The 20,887-nt window shown below is 38.8% G+C and overlaps 1 protein-coding gene and 1 long non-coding RNA gene across 2 annotated transcripts in view; both read left to right on the top strand.

The window, feature by feature from the left end:
* camta1a (calmodulin binding transcription activator 1a) overlaps positions 1 to 20,887 on the top strand; it is a 278,218-nt gene that overhangs the window by 31,659 nt on the left and 225,672 nt on the right. The gene's annotated exons all lie outside the window — the stretch shown is intronic.
* On the top strand, positions 12,310 to 16,507 carry LOC121850709. The gene is made up of 2 exons (XR_006085716.1): positions 12,310 to 12,370; positions 15,965 to 16,507. It is a non-coding gene; the product is annotated as an uncharacterized LOC121850709 (long non-coding RNA).

Below are 20,887 nucleotides of genomic sequence, written 5' to 3'. Positions count from 1 at the left end.
ATAGTGAGATCTTACCACAGCCATTAAGTGAATGGATTATTTATTTATTTATTATTATTATTTATTTGGTGGGTTGTTAACCAGGACACAGTCAGAAATTTTCTTCTCTTATGAAAGCTTTGTGGAATCTTTAGATTGGATTGGTTTATTGTCTCGTTCAAAAGGTAGCACCTCCAGAGGTGTAGCACACTCCCAGTACAGCACTGCAATGTTAGCCTGGACTGTAAGCTCAACGATCTTTATTGGATGCAAAAGACTCAAATTCACATGTTTAATTCATTTTGTTGGAGCGTGCAGAACAATAAGAGACGCATTGTTCCTGAGCTGCTGGGTTGAGCCTTAAATTGCTTCCCAGTTTCCTGTCGAGGAAAATGGATCAAGCCAAAGTTGTTTATGTGTTGCCATCCTTTCACTTTAGAATGATAACGCTGTCTGTATATTGTATGTCCGCAACAGACTGGATTGTATTAGATGGACTTGAGGCACAGAAATTGAACATGTGGCCTCTTGGTTCATAACATAATCTTCAAAGCCTTTAACGATCAGAGAGTAAATCATAGGAGTGTACCATCTCATTCACACTGCATGGGCTGCCTGTGGTACATGTGAAATGTCTTTCAGAAGTGCATCTGACCCAATGAATGTATGAAAGTAGTTTTTTTGGTGGCTCCAGATGAAGAGAAAATCTCTTTTAATCATCTCAGGCGAAACTCAAGAAGGTGGTTAGTACCAAAGCAGGTTTTAATTATACCTGTGAAAGAAAGCAACGACTGGTATCTCTGAAATTCGATAGTTACATGTTTAAATGGGGGTGAACCATCTTTAGTTGGTACCACATACGGTACTTAATGAGAAACTTGTCATACCTTGCTTTTTGCAGGATCAATTACATAAAATCTATGGAGAAATCTGTACAGAATACATCTGAAAAAAGCAGCCTTCTCTCTAGCAGTTTAATGATCTTGTTGCTGAGATCTCTTGACTATGTTTTTAAAAAAAATCATATTTGTAGGTCAGGGACATGTTGTAAATTCCTTTCTCTCTTCTAACTAGGCTCTTCGGTGAAGGGAAACTATTAGGAATATACAGTCTTTGGCAAAGGCTAGAGGAATCCAGTGATCTGTGACATTATAACAGTGAGAGCTAACTAATACATTTCATATTCTGATAGACTGAAACTCGTAACACTGCTGTTTTAAAAGAAAAACTCAACACTTCAATATCTGTGACGTTTTGCCATTTATCTTTGGGTTGAATATCACCATCAGCTTTATCGCCGTTCCATCTATGTTGCAGTGTGAAAGATGTCAAGATGGAAATAGGAAAATGACATTTGGTGCAAAATGCTCTGAGTGTATTTTGTCTAGGTTTAAAAATTCTGTGCAAATGAGCTAAAGGTTCTAATCTTCAGGATTCAGGTGACATTTGCGGACTCTTTTACACTGTTCTCATAATTTGTCGTCTCAACCCCTCAATTGATATATGGTTGGATAACTCACCTCTGATGTATACATATTCAATATAGTGACATTCTGCTGTTCAGTTATTTTTGTTTGGTGAGATATCAGGATGTGGAGCATACAGTGTTATGTTCAGTCCAAGTTATAAATTAAGCACTAAACCAGTCATATTTTATAGACTGTTTCCAAGTTCTAATACACCCAGATGCATAAAGTTTCTTACTGTCTTACCCTTAAGACCATAAGTCTTAAAATGTTAGGATCTGTGCCGAATTTTGTAAAAGAACTGTGGAAAATCTTTCAAATTGGGACTGAAGGTAACTGCAAAATCTGCACAAAGTTCTGTACAGTTTGTTTGAAACCTAATTCTTCTGGATTGAACACGCTGATTTGAAACGTTTGTTAGCTTTATAACTTTCAATGAAATTGAATATGGAAATCCAATACAAGTCACAAAACTGCAAACTCCTATTTGCATTTCAGTGTAACGATATGAAACTGCCACCACAATAAACCTCTATATTTAGGTTTCGGGCCATTCCGGGATTTATCGTGCAACATTAATTTGTATTAATATTCAGTTTTATAAGACTTATTGTGTATTGTGATTTGTATGAAGAAAGCTTTGGTGGAGAGTGACTAAAGGAGGAGCAGATAGAATGTCTGTGCTTCACGTTGGGTGGAGTTGATCTAGAGTGCGTGAGCACAGCCTGCGATTCTAGATCATAACCAGTAAATGATTATAATCCTTGCATTTGATATAGTGCCTTATCGCGTCTTTGAGACGCCACAAAGCGCTTCACAGGATATACTGTAAAGTAGAATGACTGTATATTACTTGACAAGGTACAAAGGAAGACAGCAAGATGTATTAGGTACTGTACTATTGCTACATAGAGCAGCAGTCTCCTTAGAACGGAGGAAAAGGAAGCGCTTCGGTCGTATCTGTGACAAAGCCTAACCTAACCAGTAAATGGTTTCTTTTTGAGAATATTCAGTGCATGTCACTGGAATCAGCTGAGATCATAAACATAACAATAACAACTTGCATTTATATAGCACCCTTCACGCGGGGTAGCATCCTGGAGTGCTTAATATAGATACCACAAAGTGTACACTGAAGTGTTGGTATGTACCAAATATAGTGAGACAAATATATCAGAGTTTCATTGTGTAGCAGTGGCATTAGTAGCTACTGATACGTATCCCTGTGTGATATCTTCCTGTGCTATAAAAAGAAAAAAAAGACTTTTGGTCCGTCAGGTTGCTGTCCGTGTTACTTCCTGCGCACTCTGTCATCACCTGCTTTGCCTCACTTATGCTTGACGCATTACTATAAATGCTATGTCAAATGCAAAGATTGTATATTTCAGGTTATACTCTTGTTAGAACACACTTACACTGCCCAGCATTTCATTTAGATCAAATCTGAATTCTTTTCACTCCACTGGTGAATACGCAGAGGCTCTATGGCAATATATTCCGCTCGCTATGAAAATTTTTGTAGATGTTAATTTTGCCCATTAAATACCCTATTTTGTTCGAATTCATTTAAATTGAAATAGCATTAGTGTCGATCTCCAGTGCATAAGGGATTGGTGAAATGTGTTCAATTTTGTCAGTGTCTCCTATCTGTGAAATCCAGCACAGCTCGAACACTGAAGGAAATCCCCAAATGCATTGGTGTGCTTTGCTGGTGAGGGTGAAGAAATGCCCAAGCGCGTGCTGGGCTGGGTGTCTGGGCACTCTGCTTGTGTTTGGGGTTTTTATGAGCTAAACAAGGAGAAACTATTTCCACTGGTCAGTCACTGCAAGGCACGAATTTAAGATCATTGTATAAAAAAAGAGTGAGGTTAGCAGATTTTATTTAACTCCAATGTTAGGATGTGAAATGTCTCACCAATAACTCTGATTGAAGGGAAATCTATCATAGCTTTTAAAATTGAATTAACCAAATATTTGAATAGGAAAAATATAAAAGCAGAATGGGCATAGTCAAGGTGGGTTTTAATAATAATTCTTGCATTCGGTCTAGCGCCTTATCTCGTCTCGAAGAGCTTCACCGAATATACTGCAAAGTCAATTGACTGTATGTTTTTGTGAGCGAAACGTAGCAGCCAATTGCGCACAGTAGTGTCGCACAAACAGTCGTGGATTGAGTGACCAAATTATTTTTATATATATTTTTTGAAGGGATTATTACGCCCAGAAAAGCAATCCGATCCGCCAATCGACTAACACCTGGTTTCCTACTTGGTGCTATGTAAACAGAGGCGTGGAATAAGGAAACTTGCCTAATGTTTTGCCGTGCCCGGGAATCAAACCCAGGTCCTCTCGCCTGTGAGGCGAGTGCTCCAACCATTACGCTACATGACTCCGCAGGGTTAAATGGCCTCCTGTGTTATAAAATTCTGTGAGGTCAAAGACTTGGAAAGGGAGCTGTGAGAAAGAAAGCAGAAAAAGACAAATGGCTCTAATACTTTGCAAGTTGTAAGGATCTTTTGGGTACCACTAAAATGGAGCAGCTTAATTTGTATGTGGGTATGAATTTGCTGTGCTGGTCTATTGTGTACAGAGTTCAGCGTAAGACACAAACAATGTGCAATTCCCCCAACACCCTGTTGTCATTGGTATTCACATCCTACTCACAGTTTGCTCCCAGAGCTGTTGAGTATTTTCCCGGAATCCACACCTGTTAGCCTACTATGTTTGGTGTAACAGTAACATCGTAATATCAATTTAAATTCCTAATAATTGAGCTCTGTGGTGTCCTAGGGCAGGGAGCCTTGGATAGTATAGTTGCATTTGTTTTTGCAAAGCTGTAAAAGTCAGAGTGGAACTCTGGAAGGCAATGTAATTTAAGATTATCAGATTGTCCCTTGTCTTCAGGTGAGCACTGAAATAATTAAATCCTTAACTCTTCAGTCTAGACACAGTCTACAGCGTGACTAAGTGCTTTATTACACCTGTTATAGAAGTATTAGTTACTGTATCTGTCCACGTCCGAACCCACAGAGGCTACTGCAATAATAATCAAATTGTGGTGGTGACAAATTGACCGTTGTTGTCAGAATAATTGTTTGAATAAGTAAATTCTCATCGATGGTGCTTGTGGGGGGATACAAATAGATTCAGCACAATCTAGAATTGAAAACAATGCGAGGCTGCTCTCAAGGATGTGATTCTGAGATGAAGTTGCCGTGAAACAAGGTGATCAAAGGAACGCACATTAATTTACACGCAGAAAACCAAGAAAATAGGGTGCCAAATGTGTCTGAATTAATTTGATAAATTGTTTATCTCCGGAATAACCCAGGTGCGTTATTTTTATGCCAAAGAGAATAATGATCGTGCGTATAGTTAGGTTTTCACCTTTTCATACATGGTTGCTTCAATCCTGGCCCACAACCAAATACTTCTGAATAAAATGCAGTTAAAAAAATCCCTGCATTTTTATAGCACTTTATGATGAAACGTCCGAAATGCATCAGTGTAACATAATAATAATCATAATAATAATCATAATCATAATAATAATCGTTACATTTGATCTAGCGCTTTATCACATTTCAAACGCTTCACAAAATGCATTGTAAAGTGGATTGACTGTGGGTGAAACACTGCAGCCAATTGCATGCAGCAATTCTTGTGGATTGTGGATTTGTAGATTATTCTCAACAGCAACCAAGTGGGACTTTGCCGAACATAAAAAGGACATATGAGTGGTATATAACGCAATGTGTCCATGCCTACGCCACAACCACAGAGGAACTTGTGCTAAATTTTGTGGGTTGGCCTCAGAGTTTCTATAACTAATACCATTGAAAGGCTTGTTGTGCATCTTGTGGGCTATTCTCAGCAGCTCCTAGGACCACATATTTGGTATAAATGCGACTAGCACCGGTTTACCATCAAATAAATATTTTTTTTAATGCAAAGGGTAATTTGTCCTGCACTCTGAGACTATGTCCTGTGTGAAGGGCGCTGTATAAATGCAAGTTGTTGTCATGTTGTGCCTGTGATGGCTCTCTGAAAAAGCTATCCATGTCTCCCCATGCCCTGTTATAATGGGGTTTCACTGTATTTATCATTTTCAAATATTTGTGTGTTTTGTCACGCCTTGAAAACATTCCCTAGATTACCCACAGAACATACAGTCTATTCACCTTACAGTATATTCTGTGAAGCACTTTGAGACATCTGGAAGATGTGATAAGGTGCCATATCAAATGCAAGGATTATTATTATTATTAACTTACATCTCCCCAAATGGTCCTTTTGAAATGAAGAACTTGTTTGTGGTAAATACAAGCACGCATTCCCATCGTGCAACTACAAAATACAGTTTGTAACACCAGTGAGTAGCAGTATGTTTATTGTTTATATTTTATAGCCTTATAGTGTTATTTTAAACATTGTATTTGAATGGTGTTACTTTCATTCGTTGGTGCTACGTTTATAAACCGTGAACAAGCCAAGAAATGCCAAAGGCATGAAGAGATGTGAAACCCCTTGAGAACTTCAGTAACCTTTTCAGCTTGTGAAAAGAAGGGGAAAAAGTTGATTTATGCCGCTGAGACATTGTGCAAAAAAAAGTGTGTAAACTTCGGGCAACTTAATTAATTGCAAACCAATTCTAACAAATTCGTTCAAAGTCCTTCCTCTCACTTTGCTGGAATCGGCCAGTGTTACATCATCTCGACTGTAGTACAGCTGAAGATCTAAATAACCTATGCATACATTACGGCATCCAACAGGCCATAAACCTCCATGCCTATTATGAGTATGTTATTACAGTACATTGTACTTTCCTTGGGATCGTGTTCGGAAATATAGTAGGCCAATAAATTAAATGACAAGCAGGAACATGTTTATTATCAAATAGGTTAACTTAAAATGCACCCATTGGCTTTCAATCTCTATATATAATAGCCATATCTAATAAAAATACTGAAATATGTTTATTCTGTTTCTTTTTGCTGCTCTGAAAAATCTGTAGTTCCCAAATGAGTTTGACATGAAGGATATCCTCTCTCTATGAAAGTCAGTATTTCTTTAATATTTGAATTTATCCAAACTGATTCTGATGGTCTCCTGAATGCGTCAATTGTATATTATTTATTATTAACCGCCCTGGGACGCTAACCGGCGTGAGGAGCACTGTATAAATGCAAGCTGTTATTATTGTTTTTGACAGCCAAATGTTAATATGTTAAAAGCTGAATTATGTTTTTCACTCAAAGTGTTTCTCAGGTAATTGCTGTAAAGTGTAGTGACTGTAGTTGAGAGCAAATTCAGCAGCCAATTTACAAATAGCAAAATCTGGCAAACAGTTATGAAGCGACTGGCCAATTTTATCTGGCAGGTTATGGACCAGGACACCAGGAGACATACCCTTCTCTTTTCCGATCTCTTGCTTCAGACCAAGTGTTACCAATTGAGCCAGATGAGGCCTTTAGCTCACAATAATAGCCGGTTGGTTAGCATGCCAAGAATGTACCATTTTGACTAAACAGCTTTTTTGATCTGGGAGAATCCTTCAGATTTGCAAAGGGCTGGATAATAAATGAGCAGTAACCGAGCCACAATACCTTATTGAGATCTGTCTAGATATTTGCAAAATTCATGCAAAAGACAGGTAATTAGTGCTGGTGTTTTCTTTCTCTGTGGATATATGCAATATAAATGGCCTACTTAGAGGAGTGCAATAATTACTGATGCTTACTACTGGCGTCCTAATTCATTTAGAGTTGTGCAGCTGTATGCATAATCTGACCTTATTGCTATTGCCTGTTGTCGCCTGCATTTTGGAGCTAGTAAAATAGAAAGTAAACGAGACAAATTTACTGTTTATTAGTTCAAAGTATGCTGGAGGACTTTTGAATTATTGGCAGGTTTCTGCTGTTGGCTTAACCAGTTCATTTCAAGCGGTGTGGATGGGTGCTTTTCACTTACTAGAATAACATTGGTTGAGTAGAAATAAAAAACAACAGATTTGGTCCTGATGATGTTGGATTGTTACCAATTTACACAGTTTAATTTGCGGAGGTGGCGGATGACTCAAAGCCACGATTATTTTTTTCCCTGGAATCTGATCAATTTTCTTCCAGTCGATTGTAAGACCAGAATTACAAATCCTGGTAATGCTGGGGCCACATGGCAGCACCAGATTTGGGAACTTTATTAAAATGCATAGCTATGGATGAATGGGATACAATTGTTTTTGGAGGGATTATTATCCCGGAAAGCCATCCGCCAATCGCCTAACAACTGGGTTCCTTCTTACTGCTAGGTAAACAGACGTGTGGAGTAAGGAAACTTGCTTACAGTTTTGCCCCCTCTCGGAATCGAACCCAGGTCCTCTTGCTTGCGAGGCGAGTGCTCTAACCGATACATTACAGGACTCCACGGGGCTGTGCGGTTACAGGGGTAATTTTGAGGTTGTGTGTGTGTGTGTGTGGATGGGATTATGGAGTGTGTCTGGCAGATGGGTGATGGGATTGTTTTTGGGGTGTGGGGAGAGGTAAGGGGTGTTAAGATGTGCGTGTGTATGTGAGAAGGGTGTTACGGGGATATTTTGGGGTCTGTGTGGGGTTGGGAATGGTGGGGCTTATGTGGTGTGTGGGGTGCTTATGGTTATGGTGTGTATGCCATTAATCCATTCTACCATTAATTATTTTGCTATAATACTCAATTCTATTAATCCATTATACTCTCTGCAATTCCACTATTAAACTCTGTAGCCAGCAGCCTTGGGATATTCAGAGACGGACCTATTTGAACTACCTTTGATTTATCTACGGTCTAAGTAGCCCAGCAGAACATGTCGGAAATGCAATGAAAAAAGTCATCACATAATGTGTAACCGATCCACTCAGAAAATAAGTATATTTTACTTCCCCAGTCGTTGGTGAGGTTCATTACCTAAATAATTGGAGATGTCCTGGCTTGATTATCTTCTATTTACATTGCAGTTGGATGAAATTGACTGGAGCAATGCCTTTTGTATTCTTTCAATAAGTGTTTTGTGTATGAAACAATGTTCAGCTTCGATTACCTTTGTCAATCAGTGTAAATGTTTTCAGGCTTTTTTTTATGGAGTTTGTGGGGTTTCCAATCTTAGTACAATATTTAATTAGCATGTTCTAATTTAGGTAATATCACACAAATGAAATTGACAAAGAAGTTGTTTTTGTTCACATAAACGGGGGGTAGTTTTGAATTGAACAGTATTTGTTGAGTTAGATATCGAGTTATTAAATCGCTACTGTTAAGGCGAAATATATAATAATATAGTAATAATCCTTGCATTTGATATAGTGCCTTATCACATTTTTGAGTCATCTCAAAGCACTTCACAAAATATACTGAAAAGAGTAGTGACTGTGTGTTTTGTGGGTGAAAGCAGTATCATAAATGCACCCTGGGCCCTCAAGTTTTGGCATTTGTCAATGTCTGCCTAAATTCTATGCTTCAGACGAAGAGGATGGACCTCTCTAGAGACAGAATGCTGCTCACTCAACCAAAACTAGATTTGGAACTTTGATGTATGTTAAATAAATGCTCACATTTTCATTTTCAGAAGTCATCCTTAGTGTTGTTTCTGGATCGAGACAATACTTTTACCCCATCGTTTATTTAAAATACTGTACACACCTTAACATTGAATTCAAATAATAAATCTTTCACAAAATCAATCCGGAACATCACAACCTGTCCTGTTGGCTTTATGTTGTTCAATCTCTCATTGAAGCCGTACTGTATACCAAGTGACTAAATGATTGTGCTACCAACAAGGAGGCTGACAGGCCAACAGATTTGTGTTGTTTTGCATATTAGCTCTTTGTCAAGCATTTTTTTTATTTGGGATATAAACAATCATATCAAATCACTCTTGATTTGGGTCCATTGGAGCACAGCTTATTTTTATAGTCCCTTGTTTTTCCCTCTTATAGTTAATGCTCATGTTTAATTTTGAGCAGATGAAGGTTGTAAATGAGCATCATTATGGACTCAGGCAGGCCTCTGCTGCCGCTGACATCTACAACCGTCCACATCATTCATAAAATGAAATGAATACTTTAAAAGGGAATTAATTAACAAAAGAATTGGCTTGAAGTTGAGACAATTATGAAAAAGTGGAACCTGCAGGTCTAACTGTTAATAAACAAACTACCCTCACCCTTCACTGAGAATGATTAGCAGAAAGAGAATCAAATGAACCATCTCCTAAAAGGAGAGATTACTCTTGGTGATCGGTAAATGGGGAGCGAGGGGCATAAGGTCGGGATTGCCACTATAAGAGTTGGGGAGAAAGGAGATGTTCTATTCATGCAGATGGTATTGGAATATGGGAATGCTTTTGTCCCATATGGCTATGGATTCCACTAATTTAATCACCTAAGAGAGTGTTCTGCAAAGTATTTTGTACTCATTGGAAATTGAACAAAACTCCAGAATATTTATCACTTCCCACTCATCATCTCCGGCAAGCTGCCCTCCACCCCTTGTCCTCCCCAGTACAACAGAAATCATCCATAAAATATGTTCTTATTCTATTCCCATCCTAAAGTTTGCAGCGTATCCCATAGAGTGCTTTGAGACGTCTTGACGATGTGATGAGGCACTATATCAAATACATGGAGTATTATTAATAATAATAACCTTTAGAGAAGAATTTTTCTCTTCAGATTTCAGATGTTGACTCCAAGATATTGAAAGTAATAACACAACGCATTCAAGAATTTCTGGTGTACAGCAACCCATGGCTGGCGACGATGACCACCCTTCAATATCATTTAGCTAACTCAACCAAATGACCTCTGCTGATACTGTCCTCTTTAGAATACTCTGGGACTTTTCAGTAAAGCAACACCCATGTTCAGTTAGAGCATTGACTTGATGGGGATTGTGTTGGTCCTTGCAGTGGTTGTTTTTTTTAATTAGTTTTTTGGGGGGAATCTCTTAGCATCATCTGCCATACAAGTGTTGTGGCCCTTTCAGAACAATCTGATGGTGTGCTTGAAACATTCTAAATGTCATTTCATTAAAGCAGACAGAAAAAAGCCTTCCAACAAACATTTCAGATTTTAATTAACTGGATCCATGGGGAAATTTACATTATATAATTTTCCTCACATTTTTTTGTAGCAAATTGCAACAGTTAAGCAATTAGTAAAATTTATTTCACTGATCTCTGAACTGGTGCAATTGACTACATTTCAAATTCGGAGGTGGTATTCACCAACCTTCCACGGTTTATTTTAAAGACACGGTTGTGGGTGGCAGTTGTGTTTGAAATAGCATTTTGACCTGGTGAATTAATGTTCTCAAAGTTGAACTGAAACACAACTGGATTTGTTTGCTTTGCCTGTTCAAAGGGATATCGCGTTTTGCCACTAGATGTTTAGAATTTTTCACATAGCAAATCTAAACCTAGCCGTGCAATCCTGAAATTTGTTTAAAGGAAACTTGTAACAGGGAAATTGGTTGAATATAAGAACGACTTGTGTGTTGTGCTGTAGGAATGCACATTTGTTATCATACACACACACACTCACCACATACTGCACACACACACACACACACACACCAATCTCAATCTTCACAATCTTGCCTATGCTGTCTGGGGTAGGTGCCAAGCAAAGGCCAGGTGCTTGCACAGGGAAGGAGAATTCACCCTTGGCTTGTGTTGCATGTCTCCTGGCAGCTGGTGCCACAGAAGCACTGGCCAAGACCTGGTTGTCCTAACAGCGGGGAATAGTTAAACTTAGAGGAAGAGAAACAACGTACAACCTGGGTCCAAAAATAAAATCTGGGTACAATAAAGCTGTGTGTGGTGATGCCTGCATGAAGGTAAATATCAGTTTCAAGGCTGGCATTCCGTTCAGTGAGGCCAATGCTTGTCTGCAATAATTTCCATCCACGAAAATCTGATAACAGTTGAAGGCTTGAAATTATAGTATAATGTATGTTTAATGCTACACAAAAGAAAAATGTTATTTATCTTTCAGATGCCAATGTTCACCCCCTTTTCTTCCCTTTTTCTGAAGGGACTGATTCTCTCTGGAGTATGCACCCACAGTTGCTTGCAGTCTGATGGAATTTCCCCCAATTACCCCTGTTCATGTATGTGCTCTATAGACAGTGTGCGTCATAGGAATAGGCCATTCAGCCCCTCGATCCTGTCCCACCATTCTATAAGACAATGGCTGATCTGTACCTCAACTCAATTACCTACTCTTGCCCCATATCCCTTGATACCCTTACCTAACAAAAATCTTATCGACCTCAGTCTTAAAAATTTGAACAGATCCAGCATCCACAGCCTTTTGGGTAAAAATGGATCATAACAGAGTATTGACCCTGAATCAATGTCCTCAACTGATCTGAAAATGTCACCGTTTCTTAATCTGAAAGTAACTTTTGGCTTAAATAAAATGCACGGGACTGTGGAGAATTCATCAATTTAGTGTTTATTGGTTGTTAGTTCTGTTTAACAACTATAGCAAAATGGCTTCCAAATTAAGACTGAATTTGAGAATGCTCCACAATTCTACTCAATCATAAATTTTTAAGGCAAAATGCTCTTGGAGACAGAGACAAGGGCCCCGTGATGTCCAGATGTGCATTATTTGCAGAAGGGTTCATTGAATGACATGTGGGTGGGGAGTGGGAGTAAATCCAAAATATAGACAATATCACAAATAATTTATCGCAGTGTTATTGCAATACATGTTATTGTTCCTGTTTTCGCACATTTTTGTTTCATGTTTTCAAATCAGCATTGTAATAAACCACCTCTTTTCACAGTGCAATTCCCAGCTGTTTGTTTTCTGTTCTCATCATCCACATTTTTGACGTGATTTCCCAAACATTCTACATCAACGTTACTCTACTCGTGGACTGTTGTGAGTGTTGCACATCGTTTTCTTTCTTATATTTATTTTTTTATTTTGTTGTCACATGTTTAATAAAAGCTAACGGTTGCCCATCTTATGCAATAATTGCTATTGAGTAATTGGAAATAATGAAAAGAAAGAGTTGCTGGATATGCACTTTTTGGAGGAACTGATGGCTTTAAATTCTGTCCCCAGACAAAGTATATTTGATTATCCTACGCACTGTTATTGTAAATGCTGTGTCTTTATATCCAACTCTCTCTCTCTCTCTCTCTCTCTCTCCAGGCAATTTAACTCTTCAATTGCCAGCTTCTGAATTCTCAAATTATCTGAACTATTAATCGCCTTTTGAAAGATTTGATCTCAGGGCTCTTGGGCAGCCTATCTGGGGAGGTTAGGAGGAATTTCTTCATCTATTAAATTCAAATCTATCGCCACAAGTAGTTTTTGAAAACGAATCCTTGAAAATGGAACTGGCTGAACACCTGAACAATAAAAACATTAAGGGACAATATTATTATTAATAATAATAATAATCCTTGCATCTGATGTAGAGCATTATCACTTCTTTGAGATGTCTCAAAGTTCTTCACAGGATACACTATAAAGTGAATTGACTGCATATTTTGGATATGAAGCTCACATGATTCCCTCCCCTTCCATGAAGAGTCTGTTTCTGTTAAATTCCTATGACATTATTAGATTTTCAATTAGTGGCCATGGGGATTATGATGTGAAATTTCCCCTTTTAAAAGGATAAGGGGGGAATGGGTCTTGCTTACTTTAAAACAACCTCATGAAACAACAGAATTATCCAAAAATCCATAATGAATATTATTGTACAATTGCAGACATGGGTGACAACCAACATGGCTGCTTTATTCTGTAGGTAAAACCAGGAGAGGTTTACAAGAGAAACACTTTGCTTCTGCACAATATTTACACTGGAGACTTTGCAGTCTGTGCTGTTCACTTGTAAGTGGGAGCATGTACAGGCCAAGCGTGTAGCACTGTGCTTAGCATCTGATGCAGAGGATTGCTGGGCAGGAACTCTGGGGCTTGTTGTATTTGGATGGGCTGAATCTGGTCTGCGAAGTCAGCAGGGTTCAGTTTGCCTGAATGCGGAACTCCACTCTGCTATCAGACAGCTTTACCTTAATGTACGTCTTGTTTACGTTGACAGGAGGCTGGCTCTGTGCATTCTGTATACTAATTTCCCACATAATCTTCGTATATATCTCCTCTAAGATCAAGCGCAGACATCAGTGTCATGGGACAGCAGTAATAGAACAGTGTACTTCTGGCCTAAAGTTAGGTTGGACACGCTACAAAAACCTTTGCTTAGTCAACCCCTGTGCACTTTATAATGAGGCAGAATGCAGCTGGTGAAAGATTGGAATAGGGATCAGTATATTCCAGAGCTAGCTTCTAATCATGGTTTCACATGATACCTTTCGCATAGGATAATATCTCAAAGGACTTTATAGAAATGTTCTGCAACACCAAGGAAGAGGGGAAGAGTGTGATTGTTCTGGGGATGGTCCCAAAACACATTCAAAGATGTGTATTTTTAGGAGAGCTTTGAAGGTAGGGACATTGGACTGAGTGAAGGGTTAGTCCAGAGAGCAGGGGTTGGAAACTTGGTCGTCGATGGTGAAATGGAAAGAGAGAGGGATTAGCAGCAGGTGAACATTCAGAATAAGAACAACACTCGCTTCCAAGGAGGCTGTGTTACACTTACTTGTTGACTTTTATATAGTTAGGGATTAAGCATTTTAAAAACGGGTCAATTTGTATTTCACGTATCTGACTTTTTGTAGCTGTTTTCCTCATGGAAGTTTAATGGCAGTGCAAGTGGGTGTATTGTGCTCCAGATGTGCGTTGGTTTGCCTTTTGTGTTGGTATTTTTTAACCTAAGTACCTTGAGGCCTGGGAAATTGATCCCAAACCTCATTGGGGGTTTTGACCAGTGTTGCACATGTGCTGTTGCAAATTGTCTCACAACTAGGTTTCGCGGAGAAGATTCCAGTTACTTAACAAAAGTTGGAATAAAAGAAATTGTCTGTAGATATTTATGTTCTGTGCTTCCTGGAAGGATAATTTAACTAAAAACAAGTATATTTCACCCATCAACATTACTTTTTTAAAAATATTTTGAAAGCAAATCTCCAGCAAATGGTTTGTTGCAAATATTTCCTTTTGCCACCTAAATCCCAAGAGCTTCTTTGTGGCTAAATTGCAATCTAAACAAAAGCATTTAGCATTTCCTGTGTTTATGAAGGGCCAAAGAGATTTCAAGTGTCGAATAGAATTATAATTGTAACTTTCTTTCCTTCATTACTTCTGCAGTCTGTGTGATACACTCATCTCGCTACACTTAGTGCAATAAAATGGAAATGTATTTGTTCTACTTAGAGGGGGAATTGAGGAGCCGTAAAACTGCTATATACGATACAAAATTACATGTGTATAGCATAACTTACTTTACCCAATAAATTGGAACAGAACCCTGGAACTGTTGCTTCAGGAGAGCTCAATATATTTCCACCACTCCTGTTTATAGCTGTATCTTACCCCTTTCCCCATCATCATCATCATCATCATTATCCCCAGAAGAGAGGATGGGAAGATCTGCGGCCAAATCTCCAATTTCCCCTCTACCGTGCGGATGGATTGATACAAATGGCCGATCTACATAACTCAGCTGAGATCAAAACATTTAGGGGAGAAGGCGTGTAGGGGGACTAATGACTAATGTCATTCTTAAATTTAATTTACTATTTTACCTTCTTACTCTTTGCTTATAGTCTGCCTGAGAAACCTGCACCTTTCCTCTGGACTGGAGACGTCCTCCAGTGTCTCTTCACTTGGAATCTTATTGCATCACCAAATATTTTTTATACTGGCTGTCTCGCTTTCTTTTCTCCTTTCCCAATCTTGCCACAGTAGGCATGAAACATAAAATGCTTAAAGTTGGACTTGTTTATAATCTACAGTCCTTTATTTAAAGGGCACTAAATCTTGCATGATGGTGTGACTTGTATATCAATTATTGCAGCATACTTTAGACAAACGCTCTGGTTTCTCTGTCAAATTGTTGCTGTTGAACAAATTGTTAAACTAACCCCGTGTGGAGACGATAGTTGCCTTTTAGATAACCGAGCACCGAAACAAGATGAGAATTTCTTAGTTTGCCTACCTTATCTGTGATTCATCCTTCATTTCCCTTAATCCTGTTATCTGTTTTTGTTTACTGTGCTTTCAAAGTAGCATCCTATTCTGTGAGACCTTGCGGGCATTAATCTGCATACTTCATAACACATTAAAGAAAAATGTGCCTTTAATCCCAGCAGGGGAATTTTCACCTGGACTTCAATCAGATATTTCACATCTTAAGAACCGTATATTTACTGGAAGAAAACTTAAATTATTATTTCTTGAACTCAGTTTTTTCACCAGGGATTTAATGTTAACAGTGATTTTTCAACCCAGGGCAAAAAGCCTGCGTTTATGGATTGATCCGATATTTCCTAATCAATGCAATTCATTTTAATACCGCGCTCCTGCCCTTGCTATTACTTTGTTGCATCTTGATTTTTGCAGAAAATGACCTGTTTTGTTAAACAGACTCATCTTGCAACAAATGACTTTCCTCGCTTCCAGCGGACACCATTGTAGCAACCAATGTGGAAACTCGTCATCAGGGGCGGTTAATAAACCGTCCAATGTTGTTATCCTTATTAGTGAGTTTAGGATTTTGGTCACCATCAAATTCAAATGGAGGAGAACAGACTGCAATAATTGTCTCATTACTGAGATGCCCACAAGGTAAGGTTCCTGTGTCCTTTTCATGAGTCGTCTGAATTCCTCTTCTTTTTTTCTTCACCCCCTCCTGCCCTCGCAACTCTTTTTTTCGATCTTCAGATGGGAGTGGGTGTATAATCTGATCAAGTGGGGGTATGTGTGGAGTATAAACCCCGTGTTCTGAGTGGCCCGTTTCTGTGCTGTATGTACCTATAGTGCTATGAGGAGAAAATCTGATCATGTTCAACAAGATCATCGAAAAAAATGTTTGGATAATTATTTGTATATCAACTTGTATTCTGCTCTGCTGTTACAGAATAAAATTTGCTTGTTAATTCTGAACCCTGGATTCATTTCCTTCATTAAGTAGTGCAGTTGTAAATAACAATGATGGTCAAGTCAGCTTCACCGTTTTTCCAAATTGCCCAAAAAATGAAGTGTTATTACAGTCATTTTTAAAGCATTATGGGTGGATATCCACTGAACAGTACAACTCACCTTAACCCACAGTCAGTGGAAATAGTGTCACATCTTTGGATAGAAGATAAGATTAGCAGATGCTTTTCAATACATTTTTGGGCTATTTTCATAATTCTGAACAACTCCGGCAGACAGCTAACCGAGATTGAAGTTGCTGACTTAATGTCTCCAGTTTCTACTTTTCTTGTGAAAACAAGTGTAAGTGACAAGCAAGCAGAGTATTTTCAGTGGAGAAGTGCCACAGATGTGAGGAGAGGTCTTGGGTTGGTGATAGTCAGATAATGTTTGACCCCCAATCTTCAGCAACAGATAGCAAAGGAATTGCATGTCATCTGTCAGAAGCCTGCAAACTCCCGGTTGGATTATCTGTCAACTGCTACTCGTGTTGGGCTCAGTATTTCTGCACTGATAAAAGAAAGAAAACTGACCTTTCAAAGTGGGATTAATTGCAGTTTGAAACATTTAAGGACCAGGACAAATTCCTCTGATTCCATTTGTGGCTCCTTTTTTTTCATTCTGTGCACATTGTGTCTTGGCCTACAGTGTACGTCATCTGAATCTGAAGCTGTATGCTTCAGTACGGTGCCAGTGGCCTGATGCTGTGTGATATTTATGGGTGAGTTGAGCTTCCAAAACCATTTTGTCTTCCATCTGTCTACCGGCTTTTAAAAGATTGATCTCTTTGACCGTCTCTAAATTCTAAATTGTTGCTATAATTTAAATTGTCTTTGTTTTAAACATCTCCTATTGACCGAGAGCCCCTCCTCTAAATTGGGATGGTCCAACTGGTGGCCTGCAGGCTAATTTCATCCACCCCCACTGCATTTAATCTGGCCCACCCACTCCCTCCATAACCCGTAAATGCTGTGGTATCTTCCTGGAGAGGAAATACAAAAATATTTCTCAGGCGGCCCGTGGACATTCCTCAAAGAGGGCATCCAGCCCTCAGCAACCAAAAGGTTGGACCCTCCTGCTCTAAATATTAGTGCCGTCTTTCCTGTAAAAAAGGGGATGCTTGCTGATAGCACTGACCAAAATACTCTACTTCCCAGTCCATCTGAAAGGCTATCATTTATTAACAGGAGAATGTTCAAAATCTCATTAGGAATATTGACTCTCTCTCCACATCACTTGTTCCAATGAAGAACTTTTTGTGAATAGAGTCTATATTCTAAAACTGCAACCAGGAGTGGATTAATGTCAGCCGCTCAATCTTGGAGTACCAAAAGTGGCCACTCAAAGCAGCTTTCAAAATACTTGTACCTTCTCATTATTGCCTCACAAAGCACCTCTTGTATTCAAAAGCTATTACCTATTTCTAGTCATGAAAAATGGTCCACATTTTACTAGTTATTAGAAGGGAATTTACTGGAACTTTAGATTGATTACAGTATCTAATACGTAAGCAAATACCGTGAAACAATGTCATTTTTCCAATATTCAGTTGTTGGCTTTATTAAAATTGGCGCTACAGGGCATTTTTCTGTCTGCTTGCGCATTGCCATGTTTGGGCAGCTTTCATCATGGCTTAAACCTGTTTAATGGTAGTTCAGCTTATTTTGTTTTTGATTTAAAATGGCATGTTTCAATAATTTACTTGCCAGTCATCTGTCAAAACTCATTGTTTGCTGTGCAAACACATTCTACCAGTTAGAGAGTTGGGGCTGGGCTCAATTCTCCAGGCTCTTCAACTGATCCAGCTCTGTAGCCTAAGCTCTCTCCTACTCAAGGCCCCACACACTCATTACCCCGTCCTCGCCAAGATCCTTTGGTACCCAGTACCTCAGAAGATTGATTTTAAGGTCCTACCTGGTTATGATGTTCAAATCCTCCGCATCACTCCCTATCTATGCAAATCTCCAGCCTGAAGCTTTGATACTTCCTTTTTACTTGCTACCAGCGTCATTCATTCCATCAAGAGTAAACCTCATCTTCTAGAGCTCTTTTTTAAAAAGAAACTTTGCCTCACTACCTCTCCTTCCCAAATATATATATCTCCATGATCTGCGTGTGGTCAATATCTTTATATCTTACTTCCATTCTATATTTGACAACCACTATGTTTTGTCGAGAGCTTCAAGGGTTCCTTTGTGTGAAAGAAGCTGTATAATTATAAATAGTTGTCATTTGATTCAATGACCCAGTATGCTTTCCTTTCACTTCAGGCATCAGGTTGAAAGTCTTATCGTGTCCTCTGTCTGGATGTAGGGACTGGACTCTATGTAAAGTAATCTCTGCAGTCTTAAAACGTTCGTACAGTTCTATGGCAAACCCAGTAACTGACACAAATGACAAAGTAGTTGCCAATTCGCTTTGGAGACACCACAAAGCATGAAAATTTCACACTGGAACATTGGAATTCTTTTCTGATTTATTCATTCAGATCATTGAATAGAGTCGAAAAACAGAGGAACCAAATAGAGGAACCAAAGTGGGGAAAAAGCTTTAATTCCCACCACTTATTTAATTCTTACATCAGATACATTAGCACTGGAAAGTGTGAGTCAACAAGTGTTATACTTTGTGAATAGTCATTTCCTTGCTCTTTTTTTCTTGTCTTGTGCTTTTGACATCTGCCCAAAGGGACACCCTGGCTCTGCGTTTTCACAAACGTTTGTGTGAAAAAACAGCAGCCATGCGTAAAGGGCATTCCAGTGACGTCAAAATCAACGCGGCAGGGAGGATTGCTATACAAATGCAGCAGGTTGGACAGTTATTACAAACCCATATTTGTTTCTCATTTTAACAGTTCACAAGAAGGTCATTTTCCAGATGGTAGCGAGACGGCTTATAAGACATCGCTGAGTATATAAAGGGTCTTTTGGGCCATTTAACTAATTTACAATAATAATACTTAGCATAAATTGAAAAATGGTATGAGAATGTTATAAAGAAAATGCACCATAGTCCTCTGTGAAATATGATTGATATCCTTTTGCTGAGGTTGATTGTAACTCATTCCTGACTTTATCCCTCGTAAATTGTTCAGTCTGCTTCATTGTGGAACATAAATCAGCTCCAAACCTGTGCACCACCATTTAAGAACAACTCAGTCACAAGGTGGAACATTATCCTTAAACTTTAGGTAAAAGCCAGACTTCTTGGTTAAGGTAAACTTTTTTCCTAAGATGAAATGGAATTGCCCATAACAACAACAAAATTACATTTGTATAGCGCCTTTCGCGTCTGGAGGACATCCCAAGGCACTGGACAGTCAGTGATTCGGACACAAGCTGGGGTTTGGGATCGGAGAGGGTCGAGAGCAGTAGGGGAAGGAGGGTCAAAGAGGAGGGTCTTGAGATGGGTCTTGAAGACTTTAAGCTGTACTGAACTGTACCCAAATAGAAAAATTCAACAAACTGAATAGTAACAGTTCACCAATGATAAGTCAATCAGTTCACAGATATTGACAGTAGATAATGGCCTTTTTCAAATGAGCAAGAATACACCATTGAAGTGGTATTACAACTATGTTAAAAGAACTACACGAAGTACAGGTGTTAGTATGAAACCAAGTTGGGAAGGTTTCAGTATCTTCCCAGCCCTGGATTTGAAAATAGCATGAAACCAGCCTCTGACTTGTGAAACCCAAACAGATAATAACACTCATTTGCCCTGTTGGAGCACATTACGATCACATGTAGAAGCTGTGTCCGTAAGATGAACATCCTTCATGGCCCAGTCTGAATGCTTCTACTCGGGGAGTGGGTAAATTAAGCACTCTGATACGCCGTCCGGCGTGAAGGGCGCTATATAAATGCAAGTTGTTGTTAATGTAAGACGACAACAACAACAACAAGATTCCATAAAAGTTAAGGACACAAATCTAAGAGTGAGGTCAAATTTTTTTTAGGCTGCAAAAAGGTGGAATGTCCTTGCAGAACCATTGGTTGAAGCAGAATCCTTTAATTGCTTTAAAAATATTTGAAAAGGAAAAGTATAAAAGAGCAGGGGGTAACACTGCAAGGATTATTATTATTATTATTATTAGCATAATTAACACATTTCTCATTCCTTGGGAGTGATAAAGAATTGACTATTATTCGTGGTAAATTGCCAGATTAGGCTTCTGCCTCAATTCTGACTTGATTACCTCATGGAAATTCTTTCAGGTTTTGTTGGATCATTGCTTTGAGTATTCCTTTGCTTCTGATCAGCGTTTCCATCTTAACACCTAACTCAGTTTTCTATTTCAGATTCTGGGTACTGAAGGCAGCAGTAGAATTATAAGAAACCCAAGGA

The sequence above is a fragment of the Callorhinchus milii genome, unplaced genomic scaffold, assembly GCF_018977255.1.
Source record: "Callorhinchus milii isolate IMCB2004 unplaced genomic scaffold, IMCB_Cmil_1.0 Scaffold24, whole genome shotgun sequence".
Lineage (NCBI taxonomy): Eukaryota > Metazoa > Chordata > Chondrichthyes > Chimaeriformes > Callorhinchidae > Callorhinchus > Callorhinchus milii.
The sequence above is the reverse complement of the archived record's forward strand: the minus strand, read 5'-3'. Positions and strand labels throughout refer to the sequence as shown.